This window comes from Falco biarmicus, chromosome 3 (genome assembly GCF_023638135.1).
Source record: "Falco biarmicus isolate bFalBia1 chromosome 3, bFalBia1.pri, whole genome shotgun sequence".
Lineage (NCBI taxonomy): Eukaryota > Metazoa > Chordata > Aves > Falconiformes > Falconidae > Falco > Falco biarmicus.
In genome coordinates, this window is record NC_079290.1 from 50920152 (window position 1) to 50941358 (window position 21207).

The following is a 21207-nucleotide window of genomic DNA, read 5'->3' on the forward strand; positions in this document are numbered from 1 at the left end:
AATGAGAGGAAAATACTATGTTCTTCATTGAAACAGTTTTCTAATCAAATCTTATATATATATATGCGTGTGTATATAGATATACACACACACATCCTTTTGGAAGGTATCTGGGGTGACAGTCAAGTGAAATTAAAACATATCTGTAGTTTCCTTATTTAGTACCTTATTTTTCTGATTTATTACCTCACCAAATGCACTTCCCAGTAATTAATAATTACTTTTAACAGCCTTAAAATACTGACTTTCTGAAAAATGAACACATCCAGGCATGACAAATGCTTGCATGACTTGACACAGAGCATAAAGCCTATATCGTAGACAGGGAACATAATGATGCATGGCAACAGACCTTTCACATTTTAATTTTCATCTTTACTTGCCGACGGCAAGTAATTAACTCAAAACGTAGATCTAGAGAGAGAGTTATCTATTACTACTGCTAGCTCAATTGATACACTTGGTAAAAGCTTTCGATTGCACAAGTCCTCCTTCCCACCCACCCTAACCACTAGCCCCATCGGCGCCCCGGCCCGCCCCGGCCCGCCACACCGGGTACGCACCGCTACGGGAGCAGCGCTGGCACAAGCGCTCGCCCCGGCAAGCGGCGCTGCCCCCGCGGCAGCAGAGCCCCTGCCGCGCCGCCAGGGGGCAGCCAGGGGAGGCCGGCCAGCTCCGCTCCCCGCCGGTCCGGGCGGGCCCCCGCCCCGCTACGGCCCCCCGCCCGCCGCCGGGCCTCGGGCATCCCTCCTGCGGCTGTGCCCCCTCACGGACCTGGCCCACGGCCTCGTCGTCTGCCGCTCTACGCCTGCATTTGCTTCTCCGGTCCCTCAGAACGACCCTCCCGTTCCACAAACTCTCGCCCTCGGTATTCCCGACTCCCCCTGCCACCCGCCCCCCACCCTCTTCCATCCCTTCCCCCCCCCAGCTCCGGCTGCTGCTCCCTTCCCCGAACCCAGCACACAACCCGAAGCACAGGTGAAAGGGGGGGGTGACCAAGGAGTCCGGAGAGGGGCCGGAGAGCTCTCAGCACAGCCTCAAACTGGAGCTGCTGGAGTTTGCACGTGCACGCAGTTCATCAACCCAGGTTTTTCAAGCTCAACCAAACCCAGGCTGAGTTCCAGTTTACATCTTCCCCCTACTTACTACTATAACAACAGAAGTCTCTCCAGCATCTCCTGGAAACATAAGCTTGCTACCGTGTATAGTGATGCAGCCAGCAAGAGGAGCAGGGACTATGCTTCTCTAAACTCCTCCGACCCCTACAAACTCTGCCTGATCAGACCCAGCAGCACGCACTTACCCTTCTCCGTAAGCTCCATGTACTCTTGCACATACAACCAAATTACATAGCTCATAGTCTACCACATGGTGACATTCTGACTGCTGCTTAAACATCTTCATTTACAGGTTAGATTGCTCTTGTGGTGTGCCAGCACTACAGTGGACAACGACTCTGCTAGAAGTTAGGCCCCATTCCTCACTCCACAGCAGAACAGGAGGTGTTACTCACCCATCAAGTCTAAGTCAGGCTAAGAGGAAATACTCAAACCAGAGTGTGAGTGGAGGCATTGCCACCTGAACCGGTTTCTAACTGGCCTGGCATGTTTTCACATCATCTTACTGGCTTCTGGTGACGCTCAGTCTGCTGGTTGATGCACATTAGCCCTAACACGTGACGGATGGCTTGGAGCTACTCTGCATGCACATTTGTTTGTTCCTGGAGCTGGATTCTTTGGCAGGTGACAACACATAGCAGGAATAACTGCAAGTAACCCACTGTGTTTCCTCTGTGTGGCCGTATTCACTCAGTGCTTGACAAGCTTCAGCACTGATGCGCTACAGGTTTCTTGATGGTGCCAGCCACAAGAAAAATAGGAAGGAGAAGAAAGAAAAATGGTGCACATAAGAAAAACATAGTTGTCAGCTCTAAGAGCATGAATGGTAGAAGTGAGAGTAGTAATTTGAAATAAAGCTGCTGTGGATTTATGGCCATCTGTAAGTTTAAGCTACGTTAGATGCTTCTTTTTTTTTTTATTAAAGCTAGTCCTGCCAGAGTTCAAACCAAGACTTTTTTGACAAGAAATGAACAACTGTGTATAGGGGTTTTTATGTCTGTAGAATGTTTTAAAGGTTAAAACCAGCATGAAATTGATGTCTTTGTATCACCTGAGATGTAAGGTGGTATCTTTGACATATAAATAATTAAATTTTCTATGGCAGCTGCTAGAACATGCACAGACACTTCAGCAGGTTTTCTGTGTTGAAAACGGCAGGTGGAAAACATTACAGTTTTCTGTGTCTCAAAACCTCCTTGTCCTTTCTGAAAGTTTTGATCTAAAACAATTGATCAACTACTGGTAATAAAACTTAAGGAGACTCTTGGAAGGCATCATCAACTGCACATAACCATCAAATCAGACTTGCATGAAAAAATTCAACCCAGAAGTGAAGTCTTTGGGTGGTTATGAGGAAAGATACAAAAGCCACAACCCTATTTCTCACTTGGGGAAGCCTTCTTATCACAAGCATTTCATTTGTAATAGATACTGTTGATACAAAATCCATCTGAAGTAACTTTTTTTCCATGTGATCTCATTTATGCAGAATCAACCACCTTTGGACTCTGATCTGGGCCTGATAGCACCTGCTTACTTGATCATCTATAGGAATTTAAGAGTGAGGTAGCTAGCCAACTAACTATTCCATAGCAAAGGACAATTATTTTTAGCAGTGATAACAAAGAGCGTATTTAGACCAGGCATTCCTGAATAACTTCATGGTTGGGTATTGTTATTCTAAAATAAAAGGGATTTAAAAAAAACCCTACACTTTTAGTTTTTATCTTCAGAAAAGATAAAGCTTTCCTCACAGAAAGGTGTTTAGAGATAGCTACTATCAATTCAAGTGCTGCTATAATCTAAAAACGACTGGTAAACAATTCAAAGTCTTAACTGATTTTATTTCAGGTTGTCTATTGCATTAGTATTTTTTTCATAACCTTTTATTGATTTGAGAAGTGTTGAAGTAGCTTTAATTTTACTAAAGACATTTAGCAAAGGGAGCACTCATGAGCTACAGAAATGCTTTTACCATCAGAAAAGTATCTCAGCTCTTGCTGAAAGAAATTCTTGAATGCCCGTTTTTCCTTAAGTTGTGGTTTGGTTTTTTTTTTTAGGAAAAAGATCTAGCAATATGCAAAGGTTATAAATGTACAGTAGATGTGTTATTGTCAAGACTTCACAGACCCTAAGGAGCTGAGGAATAAAGGCGCATGCTGGAGCGGCTTAGCTTACACGATTTCACCAAGCCTGCTAGCAGGAAAAATCAAAGGTGGTTTTCCCATCTTGTAATAAAACCTGCCAGCAGTTAACCTGATGTTTTGTGTCAAAGGTTCAGAGGCTAAGATTTTTTTTGTAAGACAAGAGAAGCTTGTATAGTTGCAAATGAGCCTGAAGTTCTGTAGTCTCTTTAAGGAAAAAAAAAATAATATGGAGTGACAGAGAAATATACATATCCAAGATATTTAAAGGTCATACCCTCAAGTGCTAGAAACTACCAGGAATTTGGTTGTAAGATAAGAATTCTGTTCTCCTTAAACACAGATCAATATATGTATTTTTAAATTTTCTTCCAACCACCACCCTCAAAGCAAAGCCTAAAAAGACACACAAGCATAAACCCAATTATGAATTTACATTCTGAAAAAACACCAAGGTTCATTTAAAGGCATACGCACTCAGCTGTTACGCACATAGCTTACAGCCATCACGTGGGGAAATCTAGGACAACACCAGCTTTTCCCAATACCACCTTCTCCCCTCGACGATACGGAAGACAAGGCTGGCACCGGGCAGCTCCGCAGGGCACACCCAAGGCGGCCGCCCGGCTCACCGCACGGGCCAGGCTTTGCTTCTGAAGACTGACCCGCCATCCCAGCCACAGCTTCAAGGACTAGGAGACCCAGCTACAGCACTTCCCTGTTCATCCCACGACAAGTCTTCCAGCGCAACCTGTCCGCCGCGCCATCTGTACCTGAAGGAAAAAAGCGGGGCGAGCGGCCGCGGGCGGGTGGCAGGGCGGGAACCTGAGGGGCGGCGGCGCCGTGTGGGGTTTGTCAGGGCTGAGACCGTCAAAAGACGAAGTCGGCGGTGGAGGTTTGGTTGCGGCATTTTACTCAGGGGTTTATCGAGTCGTTGCGGTTGGCTTTACTGGGCCTCGCGAAATCTGGTTTTACAGGCGCGGGGGTGCTTGCTTGAAGGAGGAGATGCAGGGAGTGGTGCTACTGCTCGTCAGGGGAGCGAGTGACTTTGTAGGTTTTTCTGGGGCATGTCCTACTGCTGTGCTGTGCTGCCAGGACTCAGGCGCCAGCTCTGCTTCAATCACTCTCAACATGTGCCACAACACCAATTCTACATTGTATTAGTAAAAATATCATAAATTATGTTTTCTTTCACTTCTGATACGGTTCAGCCAAGAGTTCGCTCAGGGTGTACTGTTAAGCCCAAGAGAAAAGTGGAAGAATTGAATCAGAGGATAAAATGGGCTGAAGAACTTGCTGAAGTGGGTGCTGATTTAAACTTAGTGTGGTTTTAATCCAGCTTGGTTGTGACGTTTTTGTGCCATACCTGTGTTCAGAGTACACTGTAAGCAGGTGGCTTTATCAGTGAACACATCTCTTCTAGTGGCACATCTGTTCTAGTTCTAAAATGACTGTACAGTATGGTGGTGTATAAGTACGGAAAAACCCACAACTCCTGAATTTTCATATGGACCTAAGCAATCAGATGCTAAACATACACTGAACTTTAGTGAGTTCTGTGTACCTTAAGCCGCTGGTCCTTGAACACTGCATCCAAGTATATTTTTCAGATCATTCTATATAACCAATTCCTTGGGGTTTTTTACTGGTTGTTTTGTTTGTTTGTTTGCATGAGGTTATTGTTCTTAAAGCTGCTTTTATTATTCTGGAGAAATTCTCATTTAGTGAGTGGATAGCTTTAGTAAATCCACAGGATACAGGAATCTTAATCTTCTTAAATCTTCTAAATTAGGAAAATCTTCATCACTTTCCTCCCTGTTAACTTTTGCACCAAAAGTGAAAGACAGATAAAAATCCAAAAGATAAAGAAATTGTCCTGTGTTTTGTGGAAATCCATGGCTCAGAAGAGCCACTAAAGCAACATGAGGAGCGTACTGTATGTGCTGTTAAGGGATAGCTGATTAGCCAAATGTAACCAGCACACATTGTCTCCTTTGCGGAATTGTAGGGGATGTAGAGAAAATTGGAATTGTTACAGTGGTGATTTAGAAGAAAGGTTGCAGATCCATTGGAATTCAGGTGTAGTCAATCTTACAGCTTCTGTAACAATTTATTATTATTATTAAACTGTTTGGAAGGAGTAGCTGAAGCTGGATAGTATGTAAAATTAATAATACATTTTTTCTGTACTGTCATCTTAGTTCAAGGAGGGCATTGTACATGAGTCCTATGATGTTGAAACTTTTTTGAAACCCCCGTTAGGTTTGTAGAGATGTCAGGTGTTCCAGAAAAATGGAAGTAATTTGTGACGTGTAAGTTGAGTCTAGCCATTTTCCTAGAAGAGAAACCTAAATGCATAATCATATTAATATATGACTTACTATTTCCCCATCTGAAAACAGAATGAAATCTTTGTGAATATGCAATCCTTATGATAATTTGGACGGAAAATTAAAACTCATGGGTGCTTTTAAAGAAAGGGAACGGTAACTCAGATGTCTTGCTCAGTACTTCAACTTCCCTCTGAAGTCTGAGACGTTACAATTTGAAATCATAATGGTGATTTTGTGTGGTCCAGAGGGAGATCACAGAGAGTAGCATGAAATGCTAGATTGATCTCACTCTGAGTTGATCTCCGAGCTCACTGTCTCAGTGCACAGAGAGCATGACATTAACTTAAATGCCAATCTGGTAAATACTCACAAAGAATGTTGTGATTTGTAGTTCTCACAAAAGCAGCATATTTAATATGAATTATTTGGGCTCTTGCAAATTGCTGTTGTGGCTGCTGATGAAGAGGTTATGCAGGATGCCTGGCTAAGCTGTTTCTAACATTGATTCTTTGATCAATGTTACAGAATTTTATACCAATATATTACATCCCGGATGGACTGCACTGATTTTCCTCAAACAAGGTATGTATTACTAATAGTCGCAAATCTTTAGCATTTTTTTGTTTGGTTAGTTATTCTGGGTTTGGGGTTTTTTAACAGGTTTTTGTCCTGTGGTTTGGGTATGAAATGATGAGTGATGGTAAAATGGAGGCAAAACTTTGGGAGCAAACAGTAAAATCTGCATCAACAAATCAAGTTCTATTCCTCTTGTGGCCCTTAAGAACAGAAAGAGTCCTGGGATTCTGGGAAGAAGTTTCTTCTGACTCGTATCTGCTGTATGGCTTCTTATGTGATTTACAGTACATTTTGTGGGGGGTGTGCCTGTTGTTTTGGGTTTGGTTTATTTTTTTTTCTCTAGAGGAGGGTGTTGATTTTTTTGCCGAAATCCGTATTTGTATACTGCTTTTCAGTAAAATTATTTCAGAGCTCCAGAAAACATTTTCTTCAATGCTTTAAATACAAATTTGGATACAGAACTGGAGACATATTTATTTGTTTCATTTTAATGCTAAATCTACCAACTTGAAGGTTAGGCTATTTAAAAGAATGAATTGAATGTACTCTAGCTGTACTTAGGTTGTTTTGCCACTGCTCGATTTATAGTTAGTTCTGGATTTTGTTTTGAGTTTAAGTAAGTTTTCCCCTACTTGCTGTGTTAAAGGCTTAGGACTACCAGTGCTTGGTAACAAATTAAGAAGTTTCATAGACAGCAGAACTTGCCAGTTTGTGTGCAGATGTAAGCCTGCTTGGGGTTCTCCTTAATTAAGAGATGTAGATGTGCTTTACCATTCAAAAACCGGTGTGATGAAACCCTGTTCTGCCTGGGCTGTGTTCATACAAGCCTAATATAAACACAATTAGAAGGGGTCTGGTTTTTTGTTTGTTTTACAACATAGGTGTTTTTAAGACTTAGGTGATCTTTTATTCAGAAGGAATACTAAGGAAAATTTCAGAGAAACCAAACAGAAGTGAAAAACTGTAAGGATTACAGTTGTTTGGTTTTGGTTTTTTGGTTTGTTTGTTTTTTTTTTTAGGTCACCTATTTTTGTCAGTCGTACAGAGAACAGAAGGCCTTATGGCAAAAACAAAGTAAAATACTGAGTGGAATTTTTAGTAATCAGGACAACTTATTTAAAGATAGTTTTTATCTGTAGTGTACTGAAATGTATAGTGTCACAACTGTGGCATAACTCTGAGTCACTTCTGAAAGTAGGATTTAGTCACTCGTACTCTGGAATGTTTTCATTATAACCAAGTGCTGTGTTTCACATTACTGTATTACTAAGCAAAGGAACTTCTGGACATTTCAGAGCTCTGGGTTCAAAAATACGACGGGTCACGTGAAAACATCCCAGAGCATAAGTAGCAGAAAGCTTGCTTGCTTTGCCAGAAATATGGAGTAGTGGGGCTTTCAGTCACCAGTTGCTTAAATATCTGTAGTATCTGCAGAGTAATTCCGGCTGTAAGAACTTAAATTACCTTCTACAAATTAATTTCAGATGCTTCTTTCTGCATTGATTAGGTTTTAATAGGAGAGGGAGAAATATTTTTTTTCCCCAAAGCTGGCTGTTTCAGTTAAGAGTGAGGGAGAAGGTAACAAGATGCTGAGGTTTGTTAATGGAAGAGTGCGTACAGGACTTCAGGTACATGGATTTGGGGTTAGACCAGTGGGCCTCATCAGGTAGTAGTGGAACTGACATCTTGGACGCTGCAGCAGTATTTGATAATTTCAGAAAGTGAGGTTAGCATTAGTGATTTGTAATTAATGAGATTGCTAGCTTGTGAATTCTATTTCTTTCTCTGGTCAGTGATAATTAGCGTCTTGCTGTTGCTCCTTCACCTGTCTCATTCTGCCTTCTCTAGCAAATTCTGCTTTCTATTCCTTTTGTTATGATAATTGGTTTACTATTCCTAAAATAATAATGTTCCCAGAATACCTTTGAATAAAAAAAGCTCCGTGTTTGTCTTCAACTGCTGCTGTTATTCTAGCTTGAAAGTCAATTTGCAAACTGCAGATCTACCTGGGCTTCCCTTAGTTGAGCACATTTTCTGTGCTGTCTTTAGAAGCACTGCAAATTCTGAGCCATCTGGTGATGTGAAGTTTCTAAAATCTGTTGTCAGTGTTTTAAGAGTTCAATGTGTATGGTATTCAAAAATTACTGATGCCATGATGAGCAAAGGAAAAAGAAGAAGGAAGGTACTTGTATTGCTAAAGAATGATCTGGGTTGCTTGAACAAGAAAGCCAAAGGTTCAGAAAAAAACCCTGTCATTCAGAATTTGTCTTGTGGTGAATGGAACTTGCAAGAAAACTAACGAGAGAATAGTGTTGCATTAGAAAGCCAGAAGTATCTTCACAGAGCATCCCCATCCTTTCCACAGTAAAAACTTTCTTAAGAGTAAAACCACTCATATATGTACAAATGTAAACTTGAGATGTTTTCCTTTAAATGTTTTTCTGCTAGCACCTTTCTTTCCACCCTTTTTGAGATTCTTCTAGTCCTAATGCCACAGTACCATGTTCTCTGGGATCTTCTGGAGCCAAAAAAAGAAAACAAAGTTTGGGTAATGCATTTGGAAGTCAGATCTAAGTTGGAAGAGCACAATGGCTAGGAGCTTAATTGTCAGAGTTGAACCGGTGAGAGTCTGGAGGAAATGCCGTAGAAGTAGTTGTTTCTGTGTTAAAGTCAGGATGGTGAAATATTTTTAAAGCATGATTACATATAGGTTGACTTGGAGGGATTTGATACTCTCATAAAATTCAGTTGTCTCTGAATCTGTAACTTTTGGTTATGGCTAAGTACTGAGTTGCTGACTCCAGAGAACTTCTGGAGACATTGTTGAATTATATATGGCATGGCACGAGCTGTATGTGCAGAGGATGACTTAAGATGTATTCTTTAAATATTTGTCTCAGCAAAATTTTCTAAAATTTGAGACTGATTTATTTTATGGGCACAAATATAATCCCAGTGATTAAAAAATCAAATACGTATTATTCAGGTATTAACTTGGATGTCCTGCAAAGGCTGGAGTTTGGTGATTGTATGTTCTGAAATCACTTGAGTCCTTGGAGTGGAAAGAATTGAAAGATCTTTTTTATATCAGTGTGATTCATGTGTCTTAAAGGATCTTGGGTCAATCAAGAAAGAAACTGTAAAAGAGTTGTTTCTAGAGTTATTTAATAAATTTAATTTCAGATAGTAATTTTTCCAGAAAGGCAAAGATGTACTACATTTATAATATTAAATAGAAGTTCACAATTCTCTCTCACCACCTTTTTTTAGAACCAAAGCAAAAGAAAGGCTCAGACTATTACAAAATTTCTGAAGGGTTCACTCAAATTCCCCTTCCTCTTTTTATAGGGAAAAGAAACATAATTTCCAAAGGTTCCTTTTCTTAGGGTTTTAACAAAGTCAGTTGGATGTCTTTCCATTACTGCCTGCTATTTGTTTTTTTTAACCATTTCAGTATTATTTCCTCACTAATGAACAGCTGACCACTGATTATTAACATACACAAGCTATGATTATTTCCACCACTCTCAATCAGCAGGGATTTGTGCAAATCTGTATATTAAATGACAGTATATAGAGGCTGAGGAAGTAAGAAGCTGAAAACACGTGAAGTGTGTAGATATGTGATTGTTGCGATACCTCAGTCACATTAGGTTGACAAATCTGCATGTTCCAGTTCTGGCAAAGTAGATCTATTTTGCCTGCTTTATTTCTGTTTTAAGGTAGTGTGAGATCATAAAGAGTTGCTCCCCCCACCCCCCCACCCTGTTTCTCTCTACATGCCACTTTCAAAAGGAGAAAACATAACTTCAAATAACAGGGAACATTGGTGACCCTACTTTTTTTTGTGGTTTATGACTCTGATCTAGCAGAGCTGAAACTAAACCACTGAGCAGCGTTTCCACTGCTGTTCCACTACAGCCATGGGGTTTTTACAGTTTAATTATGTATTCTTGATTTTTTTAATATGTATCTGTGATTGTGTATGCCTATCTGGTAATACAGTCACACCTTAAAAATTCCTGAGAGATGTAAATAAATAATGTGAACTATTACTTTGTTTCCCAGCGTTCCATTTGCCTGGGTGCTTTTCTTTTTCCCAGTCTTGTAACTTGGGCACAGACTTGGTTGCCACAAAAGAAAGAGCTGGAAGAACTCTACCTATTCTGTCACACCTATTATAATGTAAAATGTGGAAATGGGTAAAGTCATTTAGCTGATTCTTTTCCACCTAGGGATTACAAATAGGAAAAATCTGTTTTAGAAAAAGACAATCCCTAAATATATCCATATTCCTATAAACAGTCATAATTGTTTGGTGTGAACGTAAAAATGCAGTTGCTTGGAAACACAGACCTTCTGTTATCCAGATGTAGCTCTGCTGAATAAAAGACGTGTAGGACACCAACGCTCCAGATTTCGTGTTATGCAAGATACCCACTAAAGCTGTCAAAAGCAGTGTTTTAAGAAAGACCTAATTGTTTCTGCATTTCACTGGGAATTGTGTTCTGTTATTGACTACCAGTAACTTCAACAGGGGATTAGAACTCAATCGGTGGGCTCTAACTATCCAGCTACTGTGTTTTTGTCCGGGGGTGGTGGGGGGGAAATTTTGTTTATACTGGAAACAGCAGATGAAATTGAAACCCAATGTTGTAGAAGTGTCTGTCAGTGAGCAACATGAAAGTAGGAAGGTAGGTAAACAGAACTGGGCGCCAGGGCAAGGGGAATTAGCTCAAATGGTAGAGCGCTCGCTTAGCATGCGAGAGGTAGCGGGATCGATGCCCGCATTCTCCATTTGTTACTTGCCAAAGTTGCTTTTTATCACTACGGTAAGCAATACTTTTTTTCAGTTACCAGTTGTAATTTTTTTCCTGTTTTGAAAAAGAGAGACTTGTAAATTTCTATTTTGTCTAAAATTAGGGTAACTGTGTGCACCAAAAAGAAATAAATACCTCTTAATGGCTTTTGTTCCTGTTAATGGGTAATTGACAGATGCTGCCATTTCTTCTGGATTTTGGCTGTGATACAGATTTAGTTCCCTGTTTACACTACCTTATATTGTGGGGCTATTTTAATTTTAATCTTTACAAAACTGCTACAGAAAAATGTCTCTAAAATGAATTTTAAGAAGCACGTGCACAATATGCATGATTTAAGTTGTTAATGTTGATCAAAGATGAGTTTGTGCTTTTTTTTAAGTGCTGCTTATTTTCTTATAATGGGTTGAGGAAGAAATTGAGTGAAATTGTGAGAGACTGAGTGTCACTTGCAGCTCAGATTAGGAACAAGCGTGTTGTGCCCATCCTAGCTACAACAGGTGCAAAGGTAGCTGAAGAGACTAATTCTGTGGTAAGCTGATGATTATGTAGACAGCCACATGCTTCTACGTTTTCTTACAGACAATTTCACTAACTTTTCATATAATGAGAAACCATGCTCACACCAAAAGTGAACGCACTTGTAAGGAACAGAAGCATATTTTATTTCCTGTATTACCGAATGCTTTTGTGAAGGAACTGTTTTTCAGAGAGTTCATAAGTATTTCGGAGTCTGCTAACGGAGACTGTTTTCCTGTTTTATTTGCTGTAAGAAATGGTATGTGTTAGTAGCTACGCTTTTTCTTTCACAAACCAGTATGAAAATGTTGTCCTACCATAGGTACTCAGTCTCTCAAAACACTGGAGAATGCGGGCATCGATCCCGCTACCTCTCGCATGCTAAGCGAGCGCTCTACCATTTGAGCTAATTCCCCTTGCTTAGGAGCGCCAGGGGCGGACTTACTTCTGCTGAATCATAGCTTGGCTGCTTTAGAATTATTTTTGAGTCTGTCTGCCTATTTAGCAAGACCGAATCATCGTGGCATTTATTTGGAAAGCCTGGTAGCTTAAAAATCAGAATACTCAGTTGACATATGAGAAGCATACTGATGCATTTTCTGCTGTGTGACTCTGATAATACCTTCCTTCCTCTGCTGTTTATTCAGGAGGGGGAGAGAGCTATTTTTTTTACCTCTGTTACAATGTGTGTACCAAAAGACTTGTAAATCTAGAAAGTATACTGCCAGAAGTCATTGAAGGGTAATGAGATTTTACTTTTCCTTGTTTGTCAAGTCTTTTTATTTTCTTTTCCAGCTTTATTTTCTAATTACCTTTATATAAATTATAAATACAATGGTTTAGCAGTTCATGTTTATCATAGTTTGTGGAAAGTATTCATTTATATCCTACCAAATTATATTCTAGGTATTTCTACTTTTTTGTATTGACTTTGTTGTTTCAGTTAAAATAGTACTGCATCTTAAATATATGGGGTTACTAAAAATATTTCAGAAATTAAAAAATACAAGTGTAGTCATACTGACTTTGCAGTAAGAATCAATTCCCAGGTTATTAAATCAAGGAATGCTTTCTGGATTTGAAGAAAGAAAATGGAGTTTACAGTGAGCATGGTCACACTGATACACTATACACAACAAAGGCAATGAAAATTATGTAATAAAAAGATTTCTCACTTGCTGTTTAAATGCAGAAAAGTAAGTTCTGCTAGCAAAGTAAACTGTGCAGCACACACACACAATACATGTGCTAGCGGTGTTCCCTAATGGATTTAGCTTCCTGGATCACAGCATACAGTCAAAAGAAAATAAATTATGAAATTAAGCATCAGATAGTTACAACTTGTCTAAAGTAAGGTAGTACTTTAAATCTATCACAATCCAGATTCAGGCCAAGATGTGGAACTAAAACCACAGTATCACTGCAAATGTTCTAGAATGTAAATAGTCTCCTGCCTTACCTCAATCTCTGCACAACAATAAATAAAAAGTTGTTCTTGCCATTTCTTGCACGATATTGTAATTGACTTTATCTGCCTCACTGGAGTAAACTTGAGGGGGAAAACATATGCAAAAGTGTTTTCAGTCCTTCTCACAGGCACATATCTCAGGCTTAATGATGGCGCAATGCACATCTGCAGCTGGGATCTCTCCCATATCATGTTTCACAAGGTTCAGCTCTATGTACAGTTTCTTTATCTACTCTGTGCAGTCTGATTCAGTATGAAAATGGCGGTTTACTTCTCCCTGGTTTTCATGCCCAAATCGCACTCTGCTGCCCTTGAAAAGGCCTAAGGCTTGGACAGGTCAGCTCACGGAAAAACAGTTTATTTGATGCCAAAGTTAGATAAGGGTAAGGAAAGACCTCTGCAATAGTACTATTTTCAGTGATTAAAATATGTATTTCATATAATTGACAACCCATTATTTTGTGATCTTGAATTTGTTGAGATTGCTAATTTTTTTTCTAAGATGATGAGTAAAACTTTAATTTTTCCAGTTGGTTGAGAGAACTCCCTTACCTGCATGGCTGAAAATAACTTGACCTTCTTAGTCCCATTTTTAGCTTTCTCAAGGTTATTTCAGCTGTGAAGGCTTTTGTGTCTGCATAGTTTCATTTAACACAGATCACTTTGATGCATCTCTTTGACAACACTAATGTAAACTGATGCGAGCAAACTTAATGAGGTTTGACTTTTACTTTCTACATGGTCTTCTTAGGAGATGTCAGGGAAGATGCGAGTTTTGTATTATCTTCAAGCTGCTCCACTGTGTTTCTCTGTGATGTGACTTTCCTCAACACAGAAGAAGCAACCGCTCTCTTCAAAGAAGGTGAGTTGGGTGGCACTGAAAGGCTGCAGGTTGTGAGTTTGTCATGCAAATTAGCATGAAGCATCTTACCACATTACTTGGGGACTTTGTCATCTTGGACAAAAAAATATACAAGTTCAAGGTCAAATGGTCATGAGTGCTCTGAACACTTGCCCTGTGGTTACTACCCATGATAAGGGAGCAGTCGGTAAAGGGAAGGAGTTTGCATTTGTGGTTAGTAAAATCTATGGTTATGGGATAAACCAGTGTACTGTGGGAGGAATTAGCTCAAACGGTACAGTACTTGCTTTGCATGTGACAGGTAGTGGGAATGATGCCTGCATTCTCCAACTTTGTGTTTTGTGGTGGGAGAAAAACAAGTTAACCACAAAGATGTTTTCATGTATTGAATTGGAATTTTGAAGTAAAATAAGCTCTTATTTTTTAGATGTACATGGTTTATTTCTTAAACGCTGCGATATGTTTGACTAGAATAAATTAGAATAATTAACTTGTATTTAGAATAAAAATAAATAGAAAATTACTTTTATGGGGAGAAACCCAAATGCCAGAATGTGCTTCCTCTCATGAATTGCAAGTAATAAACTTTTAAAAAATTATTTTATACACCTGGAAAACACGTCTTTTCTGGATTGTCTTGTTTCTTACTGCTTCATTTGGAAATGCTAAATGAAATTCTAAAAAATTGTCACCTGTTTTGAAATCAAAGTGGAATTTTCATCTGTGACTAGAGAAACCAGAGCAAGAGAGAAAACTCTTTATTACATGCATAGAACTGCAACTTTAAATACACCCTGAAGATCACAGTTTTATGTTTCCTACTAACATTGACCACCAAGGGGAATTAGCTCAAATGGTAGAGCGCTCGCTTAGCATGCGAGAGGTAGCGGGATCGATGCCCGCATTCTCCAGTATTTTCTTCAACAGCGGTTGTTATACTGAGAAGTAAAAACTACCGAAACAAAATACGTAATTATTCTGGTAAACTGTCAGTTTTGTTTTAATTGGGGTAAAACCGGTATTTTTTTCCTTCTTCCCTTCCTTCCTCTGCTTGCTGTACTACTAAAATCAGGCTTACATAACCACATATATCAGTCCTCTGTCGTAACTGTTGACTCTTCCTGGCCAGTTTAAGCCAAATTTCTCAGAAACAGAATTCTGTCATACAATGTTTTCCCACGCTTTATGAAAAATAATGGATGAATGATAGTTAGATACCTGAATCAGCGTGTCTTTTGGATCAGACAGTGGAAAACAGCAGTTTAGGAATGCTTGCTCTTCCCTAGCTACTCCTTGTAGTCCCTGTCCAGATATACAGGATTTTCTTTCCATTTACAGTCTTTGTGAAGCTGTAGTATGATCTGGATTGGTCAATTCAAGTGTAAGGGTAAAAGTTGTCACCTCTTTTCCCCCCAGGTCCGTCTCCTAGAAAGCACACTACAGCAAATGCATCTTTTAGCAATGACCTGTGTGCAGGTTATAATTGTGCTCTTTAGCCTTCTTGCTTCCACTTTCACAGAGCTGCTTTTAAGAGGCTAATGTTTGCCATACTTGTGTTAGAACTTCAGAGATAACCTCGACCATCTAACTGATTCACTGACTTCCCCTAACACCTTACTGTTTTCTTCTGATCCTTCTCCAGATGTTGTGTGTTTCTTCATAGTGCACTTGCCCCTGACCCTTCTAGAAGCAACTGCAAGCTGCACAGCAAGTGCAGCTTTTTAGGTCTTAGTGACCAGTGCTGCTAAATCTGTTCTGAGTGTTAACTAAGCACTTTACAGTGTGCAAAAAGGCCTACTTATTTCCTTACATCTCCTGTCTGTTCATGGCTGATGAAGACAACGTGCATGGAACTAGCAAAAGACTGTTATTATTCCAGTTTTTGGCATGTCTCCCTTATACTTTGGAGGCTGAAAACTTAACCTTCCCCTTGAACTCTTGGGCACACCTAAAAAAGCAGTACCAGTCTGGTGACTATTTTCAGTATGATTAGTAGACAGAAGATGCCTAGAATGATCATACGAAATGCCATCATTCTGGCAACGGTCTGGGACACACTCATAGCTACAGTGTACAGGCTTATTTTCAGCAGGGTTGTTCTCAGCGCACATCGTGTTGACACTGGGTTCTTGTCCTACCAACATCCTTTAGTAAACCTGCCTTGTATAAAATGATTTCTGATCATTATCTTTGATACGCCATTTCTTATCAACGGTTGTAAGAAGCGTGGACGAAGATAACTTGTGCACCCATATCTCAGGAATATCTAATGATAAACCTTTTCAGAGAAGGAATACCTTTCCTTCTTTTAGGATGACCACTGAGTATTCCAAGATCTCTTCCATTAAGAGAATAGATTGATTTATTGTTTTTCCCTCTTACTCTTCATGAAGTGAGGGCGGAGTACATAGTTTGGAATATCTCTCAGTAACATCCATCTTCAAGTTTGCCAAAAGGGCTATGCAAGGATTCTAACCTGCTTGTTGCACTTTAGAATGGAGTACATAAAGCAGTTGTGCTGCTTTGTACAGCTAAGGGAGATCTACACAGCATTGTATTTTTCTATTAAAAAATAACCAGTACCAGACACTTGGGAACATTATTGCTTATTCCACAGGAAATAGCTTACCTGTTGGGGTCATTCTCACATGTACAGTTAAAACAGCGTTAAGTCTGCTTTAGCTTCCTGATCCTGGGAGTGCTTTTTTCAATAATTGAGAGGAAGCTGAGATCAATAAGGAAATATTTAGATGGATTTCTACAGCTAGCCCCTGTATTGCTTAGAACCTGAATCAGGCCCATAACGATGTTTACTTTGTATTTGTTTATATTGATTTCAGTTTGGTAGGAGTGTTTATCCATCATGCAGATTCTGTGAGAGACTACTAATAAGGGTCAGAGAGGCAATTATTTTTTAAAAGTGACAGGAACCATGTGATCTGGGTACGTAAGTGTTACACAGCGATGGAACTGGCAACCAAGCAGATGTTGCCAAGACTGTTTAAAAAGATACTGCAATGAAAGGCCCAACTAATGAAAAAAATTCTGCCTATATAATGTCCTTTAGCTTCATTGTTACTGAGTATCAGCTTAAGAGCCTAATGGCTGTTCTTTGCATGCCAAAATATAGGCTAAGAACTAGCTGGATGATGGAGGTGCCTCCCCTTTCTTCACCTTCCCACCCACATGTACATGTACTGAGCAGAGGTAACATACTACAGGCCTAAAACTGAAATAAAGTCATAAATACCAGTGCAGGTACCCCCCTAGCCTTAATATATTGTTGGAGGTTGAAAGCTCAGCTCACTCAATGGACATTTTGTGCCTGAATAGATAGGTTCAGTTCTTTCTGGCTTTAAATTGTAGATGTAGTAATGTTCAGTTATGTCCTGAAATCGTATTTGCATTCTCCAGGTTGAAGTCTGGATCTGGTGCTGCTGGAAAAGATTGGCAACTGGAAAGTGCTCCTGATGAAGAACTAGAACCAGGAAGGAAATCTTCCCTGGCTCCCAATTCAGTAAGCTTGAGCCAACCTTTTCCTCATTGGGTGAGAAATGCGAACTCTGAGGGGTCTGTTGTGGTTACTACTTTTGGGACGGGAAGGAAATGACACTTCAGTACTACAGCACTAGGCAGCATAAAAGACTATGACAAGAAAAAGCAATTGTAAGAACAGCCACTTCATCAGCTTTTTTTTGTGTGTGTGTTTCTGAGGTGTTCAAATTGGAAACTTTTTACTTAATTAAGAAAGTGGTTCCACTTTTCTAATGCAAATCCAAAGATGCAAAGAAAAGCAATCCAAACCTCTTCTTACCCTAGCTAGTAGAGAGGTGGGACGTGATAAGGAGTCATTGAACCAACCAAATCAATGTCTCCTCTGCTATCAAAATGTAGGGCGCAGAGAGAATGCTTTTGGGATTTACAAGTAATTATATAAATATAATTAGGTCTTCTGCTCAGATTTTGTGAACTACTATTTCTCATAGTAGCAAATACAATGCTTTCGTTTTCCTTATCAGTTTGGAGTCCAAAGATGCCAATCAGAAGGGAAGTCTGGTTGTGCTTGCACAGACAAACTGTACTCTCATAACCTTACAACCCACAACTAACTAGCATTTTGGTTTTGAGCATTAAATAATTCCAGCTGATGCAAGACTGTCTGTAAACGTTCTTGTAAGGTGGCAATGCAAACTGAGAATTGGATGACAGCCTCCATACTGACTGCCAGTTTACCTCACAAATGATTAATTCCATGCTTTTAAAGTCAACTATGCATGTATTTTTACACTACGTGTGGTCTTGCAGACTCAGAATAAAAATGCAAAATGCTTACTATCTTCAGTCCATATTGCTGTATCCAGATGGCAAGTTACGTAGCAACTCTCATTATGAAATTAGATAAATACAGTGCAAAAGTGAGATAGAATCACTTCCCTGACCAGCTATTTGATATGCAGTCTTCAGTGCACTTTCTTCTTTCCTGAGATAATCCTGAAGTCCTAGGGCATTCTAGGAAGATAGAACTGTAATTCCAGAGTGACTACCAAACATAAGACTTAAGTTTGATGAGGTTGACTAGAACATAGTCTTGAGTACATTATCTCAGTTATGATGGGCATGGGATAAACTTGACAGATGTTTCTCACTTAGGAGTTTACATCTGTTCCTACTGAAGCACCTAACAAAACCAGGGATGACTAGGATCAAGACACTTTCCTTCCTATCAAATCTGTGTTTGCAGATGAGTGCCAGCTTTGAAACCAGTAACAAACGAAGTTTTTCCCATTTATCTTGTATAACTTCCCCACCTACCTCAAGTAACCATTGATTGCATTCTATGCTGGAAAATAGAAGGGTACCATTCTATTTCACTTGACCAACAACTTTTCTTTATAGCATTAGACAAGATAGCAGATCATTTCAACTATGGTCTCTCGAAGTGACTTACTAGAAATATAATTTCTGCCAATAGGCTTGTAACTATTTTTTTTAATGCATTTTGTAGAATATATATGAGACTTTCAAAGAATAGAAGAATGTCAAGTTTCTGGCAGGAGTGCTTTTCCTTGGTTGCATATTTCAGTCCTTAAACTGAGTTTTTACAATAAGCTTAATTATAACTACTAACAGCATCGAGTAAATAGAGCAGTAAATTATGATACAGAGTTTGAGGCTATTGCAGAGTAAGGAAAAATAGCCTCAATTCAAGTAGATTACTTCTTTTGCTTTGTATGCATTTCAAATTATCATACGGATGGTTAAAATGGTTTAATCAGGTGGTGCTTTTTTAAACCAAAACACAGTTTATAAGCATCTCCACTCTATCTGCCTAATTGCAGAGTGGCATTTGCAGTCCTTGCTTATTTAAAAAACAAAAAACCCACTACAGACTAAAAACAAATAATCTCAATCAACTACTACATACAGGCTTTAAGAGCCACCTAGTGGGATTATTCTGCAAGTAACCCTGTAAAAACAAGTAATTCCTAATAAGCATTTTACTTCAAAAAAAAAAAACATGAACAAAAAAAACCCCCAAAGAACTAGAAGATGGTGAATTAAGAGTTACCTTAAATCAAAATGGAGCTGAAATCAGTTTTACACACAAAACTTTCTTCCACTTCCTAGAACACTTGATTTTGTGGCTATGCAATTCAATATGCATTTAGAATTTGCAAGTAGATGAACAGCCCAATTTCTGTTTTACATTAATAGTTTCCATACGGACAGCCAGTTTTAATTTGAGGAATTTTGCTGCTGTAGCCAGATGTGTCACTATTTGAATGTCTTTTTTTAAAACACCAAATCAACTTTCTTAAAAACATAATTAAGAAACTTTCTTGGTGCTGTTTTGTCTGACAAGAGGAGGTACCAAGTAGTTAGGAAGGGTAGTCTTGTTATAGCTATGAGAGCAGAAAAACAGCAGAGAGAAAGGTTTGTGAACTGAGGTAGTACCTTAAGGACCAAGCAGTGTAAATGGGAAAAGTATGCAAGTGATACTTCAAAAAGTAAAAAGCTTAGAACTGTATCAGTCTCATATAAAAGGCAGACAGTAACTATGAAATAAAGGTATGTTACGGTGGGGAAGGAAAGAAGAGGTCATGAGACGGTTGTTTTCTAAACAAAATATGTAACTAAATAACATGGCAGAGAGGAAAATAAGATCCTGTAAGACAAGTGCCACTACAGAATCTATGATACCAGTATTTAAGGGAGTTTGGAATTTTATTTTGCAGACTTCTTTTGAAAAAGGAGAAGTGCCAAGCTCCTGACATCTCAGCTTACCTGTATCTAACTTTCAAACCTTGAGTCATGGAACCTCGACTGCCTCTACAGAAAAGCACATGAACTACATCTTTCCAGTCCAAGAAGCCAAGAAGATGAGGCAACAGTGACTTGTTAACTAATAAACCTGGGGAGAGATGGCTGTGGCTTAACTGATCCTTCCAACATACACTGTATTTTTAACTTTAGCATAGACCAAAGAAGTACAACTACAGTTAAGCAGTATCTTGCTCATATAATGAACCAGTAGCAAGAAAAACTAGGTTTTAAGTTGGCTCCTTTTCACATGGGGGAAATTTGTTTCCCTTCTGTTGGAAGCAGTGGCACAGAATATAGAAGCACTTAATTCAGCTTAAAAGGGCTATGTGAGCCATTGAGATCAGCCTGCTGCTGTCTGTACCAAAGTTAACTGGGCAACTCTTCTGCTAGCTCAGCTGTGAAAACAAGAGCAGCTATTGACATGCAATGGCTGACAGCATCTACCCTGGCTAAAACGTGGGAAGATTCTCTAGTCATGCACTACTAGACCTTGTTCTTTCAGGACAGATTATATGACATTATACCGAAGGTGGTGGGTATCTTGATTTATCCAGTCGTGCTTAAAATTGCAGTAAGAGATTCTGCTTAAAACCAAATTTAGCTGCCTTTCTTAAATTAAGGATACTACCAAAGTACACTCACATTAAAGAAAAAAAAATAAAATCCCCAAGGCTCCTTTCATGCTCTCACAAAGAACTTCCTAAAAAGCACAGAATTCTATATTGAGAAGTGCTCAGCACAGAATACGCTTATTTTTCCTTGAAATGAATGCTAAAAAGCCTTTTTAAGTCAAATAACTTTATTTCAGATTACAATAATACTACTACTAAAATTGCATTTCCTAAAAAGTATTTTAAGATGAATTTTTACAATTCAATTTGAAAAGCATAAAACATTGTTAACGTGTCCTACAAAAACTCATAAAAACACAACACTTGACATAGGAGTAATTACATTTAGCTACAATGTAAATAGCATTACTCAACTGAGGATTTTTAGGTCCAGCATAATATCTTGTGCTGACAGGAGCGCCATTTAATCGA

At 39.2% G+C, this 21207-nt stretch overlaps 1 long non-coding RNA gene and 3 other non-coding genes across 4 annotated transcripts; 3 read left to right on the forward strand and 1 right to left on the reverse strand.

Annotated features, from left to right (window-relative positions):
• The first annotated feature begins 10895 nt into the window (after positions 1 to 10895).
• Positions 10896 to 10968, forward strand: TRNAA-AGC (transfer RNA alanine (anticodon AGC)). Its single transcript has one exon. It is a non-coding gene; the product is annotated as a tRNA-Ala (tRNA).
• Positions 10969 to 11853: 885 nt separating this feature from the next.
• TRNAA-AGC (transfer RNA alanine (anticodon AGC)) lies at positions 11854 to 11926 on the reverse strand. The gene has a single exon. It is a non-coding gene; the product is annotated as a tRNA-Ala (tRNA).
• Positions 11927 to 13238: 1312 nt separating this feature from the next.
• Positions 13239 to 20829, forward strand: LOC130145679 (uncharacterized). Its single transcript, XR_008820642.1, has 4 exons — positions 13239 to 13361; positions 13730 to 13840; positions 17255 to 17357; positions 20077 to 20829. It is a non-coding gene; the product is annotated as an uncharacterized LOC130145679 (long non-coding RNA).
• Positions 14679 to 14751, forward strand: TRNAA-AGC (transfer RNA alanine (anticodon AGC)). Its single transcript has one exon. It is a non-coding gene; the product is annotated as a tRNA-Ala (tRNA).
• Positions 20830 to 21207: the final 378 nt, after the last annotated feature.